This window comes from Mycteria americana, chromosome Z (genome assembly GCF_035582795.1).
Source record: "Mycteria americana isolate JAX WOST 10 ecotype Jacksonville Zoo and Gardens chromosome Z, USCA_MyAme_1.0, whole genome shotgun sequence".
NCBI lineage: Eukaryota > Metazoa > Chordata > Aves > Ciconiiformes > Ciconiidae > Mycteria > Mycteria americana.
In genome coordinates this window covers 37,658,497-37,666,381 of record NC_134396.1, presented here as the reverse complement: position 1 = coordinate 37,666,381, position 7,885 = coordinate 37,658,497, and the positions used below count along the sequence as shown (strand labels likewise).

The 7,885-nt window shown below is 50.0% G+C and overlaps 1 protein-coding gene across 2 annotated transcripts in view; it reads left to right on the top strand.

Annotated features, from left to right (window-relative positions):
- Positions 1-6,948: 6,948 nt before the first annotated feature.
- Positions 6,949-7,885, top strand: part of TUT7 (terminal uridylyl transferase 7) — a 36,252-nt gene continuing 35,315 nt past the window's right edge. For both annotated transcript variants that reach the window (XM_075488580.1, XM_075488577.1), the window contains exon 1: positions 6,949-7,095. The gene's annotated coding sequence lies outside the window, so the exon portion shown is untranslated. The remainder of the gene's footprint in view (positions 7,096-7,885) is intronic.

The following is a 7,885-nucleotide window of genomic DNA, read 5'->3' as shown; positions in this document are numbered from 1 at the left end:
CTGATCGTAAGCCCTCTCTATTGAGTGACCCAGAAGAAGAATGACTTTGAATGGGGCCCTGAGCAGCAGCAAGCCTTGAACAACTTAAATGGGAGATAGTTAATGCAGTAGCCCTTGGGCCAGTCCAGACAGGACAAGATGTGAAAAACATGCTTTACACCTCAGCCAGGGATAACAGGCCCACCTGGAGCCTCTGGCAGAAAGCACCTGGAGACACCTGAGGTCAACCCCTAGGGTTTTGGAGTCGGGGATACAGAGGATCCGAGGCCCGCTATACTCCAACTGGAGAAGAGACATTGGCAGCATATGAAGCGGTTCGACCTGCTTCAGAAGTGATTGGTACTGAAGCACAGCTCCTCCTGGCACCTTGATTGCCTGTGCTGGGTTGGATGTTCAAAGGGAGGGTCTCCTTTACACATCATGCAACTGATGCTACGTGGAGTAAGTGGGTTGCACTGATCACACAACGGGCTCGAATGGGAAATCCTGACCACCTAGGAATCCTGGAAGTGACCATGGACTGGCCAGAGGGCTGAAACTTCAGAGTGTCGCCAGAGGAGGTAACATTGTCGTGGATGGAGTGAGCGTGCACTTCACTCGCAAGAGAGAAGTAAAAATATAGTTTATTGATACAGAATAGGGAGTTAACAAAGTTCAATGTGACAGTGTTTTAACAAGATTTGATGGCAAGGTACACTTGATCATTTACTGCATAGAGGACAGGGTCAGACAAAACTGTCAGGGAGACCCTCCCATTGAGTCATGAGGTTCGGAAAAGATCTCCTTGCTTTCTAAACTCCTTCTCAGAGAGGAGTCTAGGTGCAGCTAGATCCAGTCCTAGTCCCAGACTTGGTCAACGGTTTATGTCTAAAGGATTATATGTGCGCAATCAATCCTTTATATCACTTAGCTAAGATTTCAAAGTTTAGCACGCTATTAGTCACTTACCGAGGATCTGTTGTGGCAAGGAATCTCTCAACCTCGAGGAGTAACCTTGAGAGGCGTCCCTGCTCAAGGGGAGATCCTGGCGTGCAGCCCGCTGCTGTGCAGGAGAGCTCACAGGGCCCTGGGCTGTCCACTATTTAAGGAGTAAGGTGATTGACTTGTGGTCATATTTGCATATCAGCAAGACCTTTAGATCACTGCTTCAGGCAGCCCTTGGCTACTTTTTTGCCATTCGTCCTCAAGGTCCAGCATAAGCTGGATGCAGCCATCAGGATGGCTCCCACTGATGGTTACTGCTTGTGCGGGGAACAGGGGGGGAGCACACCGCCACACTTGTGCTGAAGAGGCTCCACTGTGCAATAAATTACCAGGAAATAAGAAGCAATATGCCCTGTTTACAGAGGGGTCCTGTTGTATTGTGGGAAGACATCAAAGGTAGAAAGCTGCTGTGTGGAGTCCTACACAACAAGTCACAGAAATTGCTGAAGGAAAAGGTGAATCGAGTCAGTTTGCAGAAGTGAAAGCCATCCTGCTGACTTTAGATATTGCTGAATGAGAAAAACGGCCAGTACTTCATCTCTATACTGACTCATGGATGGTGGCAAATGCCCTGTGGAGGTGGCTGCAGCAATGGAAGAAGACCAACTGGCAGCACAGAGGTAAACCCATTTGGGCTGCTCAATTGTGGCAAGACATTACTGCTCGGGTGGAGAACCTGGTTGTAAAAGTACGTCACGTAGATGCTCACATACCCAAGGGTCAGGCCACTGAAGAACATTGAAACAACAAGCAGGTGGACCAGGCTGCTAGAATTGAAGTGGATCAGGTGGATCTGAACTGGGAAGATAAGGGTGAGCTATTTATAGCTCAATGGGCCCATGACACATCAGGACACCTAGGAAGGGATGCAACATACAAATGGGCTCATGACCAAGGGGTGGACTTGACTATTGATGCTATTGCACAGGTTATCCATGAATGTAAAATGTGTGCCATAATCAAACAAGCCAAGCGGCTAAAGCCTTTTTGGTATAGAGGATGACAGCTGCAATTATCAATATGGGGAAGCCTGGCAGATTGATTATATCACGCTACCACGAACCTGCCATGGCAACCACCATGTGCTTACAATGGTGAAAGTGACTACTGGATGGTTGGAAACATACTCTGTGACCCATGCCACTGCCTGGAATACTATCTTGGGCCTTGAAAAGCAAGTTTTATGGCAACACAGCACCTCTGAAAGAATCGAATCAGACAACGGGACTCATTTCCAAAGCAATCTCCTAAACATCTGGGCCAAGGAGCATGGTACTGACTAGGTACATCACATCCCCTATCATGCACCAGCCTGCAGGAAAGTTGAACAATACAATGGACTGTTAAAAACTACACAGAGAGCAATGGGTGCTGGGACATTCAAGCATTGGGATACACATTTAGCAGAAGCCACTTGGCTACTTAACACTAGAGGATGTGCCAGTTGACCCAGCCCTGCCCAATCAAAACCCCTGTGCACTGTGGAAGGTGATAAGGTCCCTGTAGTACATATAAGGAACTGGCTGGGAAAAACAGTCCAGGTTATTCTTTCCTCAGGAAAGGGCAAACCTATTCGTAGGATTGTTTTTCTCAAGGACCCTCTGAGTGCACTTGGTGAGTAATGTGGGAGGATGGGGAAGGCCAATCTGTACCTCAAGGTGATTTAATCCTGGGTGAAAATAATCCATGGTGTGAGTTGTATGATGGCAGTGTTACATAGTGTTGTATGTCACTACTACTGTGACTGCCATATATCAAAGTTATTATAGCAGGAACCTCTGGCTGCTAGCCAAGCTAGAGGCAAGAGGAAGAATTCATCGCAATGTTAAAGCTTATGGCCTAGTCCAAAGGGACCAGAGGCGGAAAATGTAATGGATATACCTTTAAATTGTTGTAACCCATGATTTGAGCTGCATGTGTTAGGAAGTACTACACCAGAAAGCACGTGAACCAATGAAGGACGAACCTCACAAGAAGCAGTGCAAGTGCAGCAGTGAGCCGACTTGAGCTAGTTTTGGTGCCCAGTAACTCCATGCAACACACCACCTCTCCTGTCCTGAGTGAACACCGTAACAGGTGAAGCCCAAAGTCATAGACCAAATGAACTTAATGGACATTTTGCTGATATTTATGGACATTTTTCGGGGAAAGGGATGGCTAATGAGGATGTGTTGCGATAGGGTGGGACCTGAACGTGACATAAACAGTATGGAATAAAGGGTGGAAAATGTACCGGGTTTGGCTGTGATAGAGTTAAATTTCTTCACAGTAGCTTGTGTGGGACTGTTTTGGATTTGTGCTGAAAACAGTGTTGATAACACAGGGATGTTTTAGTTACTGCTGAGCAGTGCTTACACAGATCCAAGGCCTTTTCTGCTTCTCACCCCACCCCACCAGCCAGTGGGCTGGGGGTGCACAAGAAGCTGGGTGGGAACACCACACTCGGCCAAGTTCTTTTCAGGTATAAATGGGTCAGCTCCACTGCCTTCAGGAAAATCTCACTGTAAAATATCTGGCAGACAGGTTTTCTGACTTATCTGCAAGTAGTGCAATCTTCCACTAATGTAGACAAGCAGCAACATTTTCAATACTTCTTAGTAGCTTTTCAAGCTGGAGAGTATTGCAACAGTGAAGTGCTGAGGTGACAAAGACAGCAGATATGGGGTGAGCCTCCAAGAGACGACTGAGTCACAGACAAAACAGGCACTCCACCTCTGCTTCCTACCACTCCTATGCCTGGACAAACCCATCCCCATTAGGACCAGTATGGCAGGTTTCTGATCCGTGATTGGCCCAGTTTATGGCACAAAACCACAGAAAACTTCAATCTTTTTTTTCTTGGTGAGCAAGCTTTCCTAAAGGAAAGTAGTATCTGTTGCACCACACACAAAAAAAAAAAATTAAAAAAATGTACCAAGTACTTGTTTGAGCTAAGTAAATGTAGTTATGGAGAAACTGGGTGCAGTGACTTGCTTAAGCCGGACCAAGAAGTCTGTGGCAGATTCAAGATTAGCGCTCAAGAAATATCAGAGATTACATGTCTTCAAAAATAAAATATGATTCTGTCATTTGTTCTTGAAATTCAGTCTTATCATTTATATGTATCTGGCTCATCCTACTTGATTTAGTGAGTTGTACGCTTTCAATATTTTTCAATTTCTCTCTCATTTTCTTTCATTCCAGGTAAGTTTAGCAAGATCTGCTAATTCTCTTTCCCATTTCAGTATATTTGTATTCATTACGCTAAGTTTACTTTTTCTCACAAAAGCTGACTAATTGTCTCTTCAGGCCACCTATTTAGAAAAAAATCTCAGCTAATCAAAGTTTGGGTCTTCCAAATATCCTGTATATTTAGGACATACGACCCTTTTAGCTCACTTCCTCTTGTATTTGTCTGATCATAGAAAATACTAGTATTTGAGTATACAGTTATCTGTCTAATTGAAATCTAAAGGAGAATCTGTGAGTTTCATAAAAACAACAGGAATTTTAGTTTCATAAAAATGACAGGAACTTGAGACAGTCTTGCACGGGTGCACTAGTGAGAAGCTTCCATAAGACCAAACATTGTTTGACCCACTGCAGTCAGTATGACATGAAACGTGCTGAGACTGCAGCCACTCAAACAATTTTATGGAAGAAGGAGGCAAGACAGGGCTCAGAAACACTTCTGTGTTTGGCACCCCACCACATCTGCTCACTGCAATGGTTTTGGTAAGTCAAGCTACTCTTCCATGCCCGGCCCTCTCCAGAGAGCACCTTGCCAGGAGACTATTCTTATTTTGAAGTGGTCATATAGGGGAAGGGAAAAGTAACTTCCAAGTGCTGGTGCAAAGCACTAGGCTATAAAGCTATAATGTCCTGTCTTTGAAAGGTACCATAAGTCATTTTGGGAAGTCCCTACAATTTACCTCCTTTCAGAATCTGTATACTTGCACTCATTTTGCTAAGGAAGTCTGGAGTGGAGCAGGAAGGTGAATTCTTATAAGGACCATCTCATGAGGTGAGTTAAGAGCACCTCTTTTCCATAAACGTGGATGCAAAAGAGCAGTAGGAAGAGACCTTCCTAAACTAGGCAGTAATTAGGTAATGAAGAGGGGATGCAGAAACAGGAGGAAGCTTTAAGAGGACGAGGCTGAGCAATTGCAAGCAATATTCACAGAATACACAGGTCACTTAATTCACTGAGAAGGGTAATTTAGTAACAAGGGAAGTAGAAGTTTTTCTTCTACAGAAAACCTGGTATGTGTCCACTTCCCCACCTGCCCCGTATTTTCCCACTTCCTGTAATTTGTGTTTCTGTTTCTCATGAGTAATTTGCTCTGAACATTAGCTACTTCGACTGGGGCAGTTAGTTTGATGAGACATGCAGACTATACAGTGTCAGCTTTGGTACCCAGCTGTTGTGGTTTAACCCCAGCCAGCAACTAAGCCCCACACAGCCCTTCGTTCACTTCCTCCCGGTGGGATGGGGGAGACAATCAGAAGAGTAAAAGTGAGAAAACTCGTGGGTTGAGATAAAGACAGTTTAATAAGTACAGCAGAAGCCGTGCGCACAAGCAAAGCAAAACAAGGAATCCATTCACTCCTTCCCATGGGCAGGCAGGTGCTGAGCCATCTCCAGGAAAGCAGGGCTCCTTCACACGTAACGGTGACTTGGGAAGACAAACGCCATCACTCTGAATGTCTTCCCCTTCCTCCTTGCCCCAGCTTGACATGCTGAGCATGACGTCCTATGGTATGGGATATCCCTTTGGCCAGTTGGGGTCAGCTGTCCCAGCTGTGTCCCCTCCCAGCTTCTTGCGCACCTGGCAGAGCATGGGAAGCTGAAAAGTCCTTGTCTAGTATAAGCACTGCTCAGCAGTAACTGAAACATCCCTGTGTTATCAACACTGTTTTCAGCACAAATTCAAAACATAGGCCCGTACTAGCTACTATAAAGAAAATTAACACTATCCCAGCCAAAACCAGCACACCAGTGGCAGGGCAATGTCTTCAGTTCTCTAACAGACAGAATCACAGAATCACAGAATCATATAGGTTGGAAAAGACCTTTAAGATCATCGAGTCCAACCATAAACCTAACACTGCCAAAAACCACCACTACACCATGTCTCTAAGCACCTCATCCAAACGTCCTTTAAATACCTCCAGGGATGGCGACTCAACCACTTCCCTGGGCAGCCTGTTCCAATGCTTGATAACCCTCTCGGTGAAGAAAAATTTCCTAATATCCAGTCTAAACCTCCCCTGGCGCAACTTGAGGCCATTTCCTCTTGTCCTATCACTTGTTACCTGGGAGAAGAGACCGACCCCCACCTCTCTACAACCTCCTGTCAGGCAGTTGTAGAGAGCGATGAGGTCTCCCCTCAGCCTCCTTTTCTCCAGGCTAAACAACCCCAGCTCCCTCAGCCGCTCCTCATAAGACTTCTGCTCCAGACCCTTCACCAGCTTCGTTGCCCTTCTCTGCACACGCTCCAGTACCTCAATATCCCTCTTGTAGTGGGGGGCCCAAAACTGAACACAGACGAGCCCACGATGTCACATTCAGGGACTATTCTGCAGTAGCTGCCTATACTGTACTGTTCTTGTGATTGCTCATGCCAATCCATTCATTTACCATCGCATTTCTAGGACGATGGCCGCAGTGCACACCTCACACCTCACAATGTAGCTGGGTTCCACGGAACACGAACTGCCGCGTTCCGCCAGCTGCGGGGAAGAGCTTTCCACGCCCACTCGCGGGCCCCGCCTTGGCAGGGCTGGCCGTGACACGAGGCATTCGCCACCAGGAGCCTGCCCGGCGCCCCGCATGGAACACGGCTGCTGCGGCCCCGCTCCGCCGGGGGCGAAGGGGCGGGCGGGGGCAGCCGCGCAGGCCGCTGCCCGGAGGGCTCTCCCGCCCAGGGCCGGCACCCAGCCCTGACGCCCGCCATTAACGCCCGCCGCCCCGCCCCCCCCCGCCCGGCCGCGGCCACGCCCCGGCGGGCGGCGGGGGGCGGGGCCGGGCTGCCGGAAGACCCGCGCGGACCGGCCGCACCGAGGGACCGGTGGCGTTTCCGCCGCGGCACAATGGCGGGGCGGCTGTAGGAGGCGGGCCGTCGGCAGCCGGTGAGTGCCCTTCTCTCGGTGGCCGGTGGCGGGGCAAGGCCTTCCCCAGCAGTGGGCAGTGTCCCCCGGTGTCCTGCCCCTCTCGCCCGCCCCTGCGCCTCCCTTCCTGCCCCTCTCCCGGGCCTGGGCCGCGGCCCGCCCGACCCTTCGCCGGCCCCTCCGCCCGCGGGCTGTCCGGCTGAGGCGGCGGGGCAGGGCCGGGCGAGGCGAGGGGCTGCTGCGCCACAGTCTCCGCCGTTGCCCTGCACCGGCCGCCTGTCTGTTCCCCCGCCTCCGCCAGGCCGTTCCCCGGGCCTTCGGTTGTTCGGGGGATGGGGGGGAGGCAGGAGGGGGCTGGGGGCCTTCGTCAGCTGGTGGGAAGGAGGTGGCCGGGGGCTGCCGCGTGGGAGCAAGGGAGCCCCGGCCCATGTAGCGTGTTTCCTGCCTGGTGGTGGCGGAGGCCGGTACCGTAACACCACCGTCTGGGTCCCGTTGGCAACTTGGCCGGCGCTGCCCGCTGCTTCTGGCCCCGCAGGGAACCACATCGTCCCCCAGCTGCGTTGCCGCTGACCCTCTGGGGCAGCCACCCCCCCACGCCAGGCCGGCACCTCGCGTCGTGGTTGGGAGCCAGGGGCGAGTGTAAACTTTGACTCTGCTCCCTTGCAGTGCAGGGAGTGTGTCATCATCCAGCCTGGCAGCTGGGTGTGGGCGTTGCTTCTGGGGATGACTCTAAAACAAGCTGGGTTTAGGTCACTCTGAAATTCAGATTTGATGGCAGTTTCTTTCCTAAAATACAAAGGAAGTTCACTTT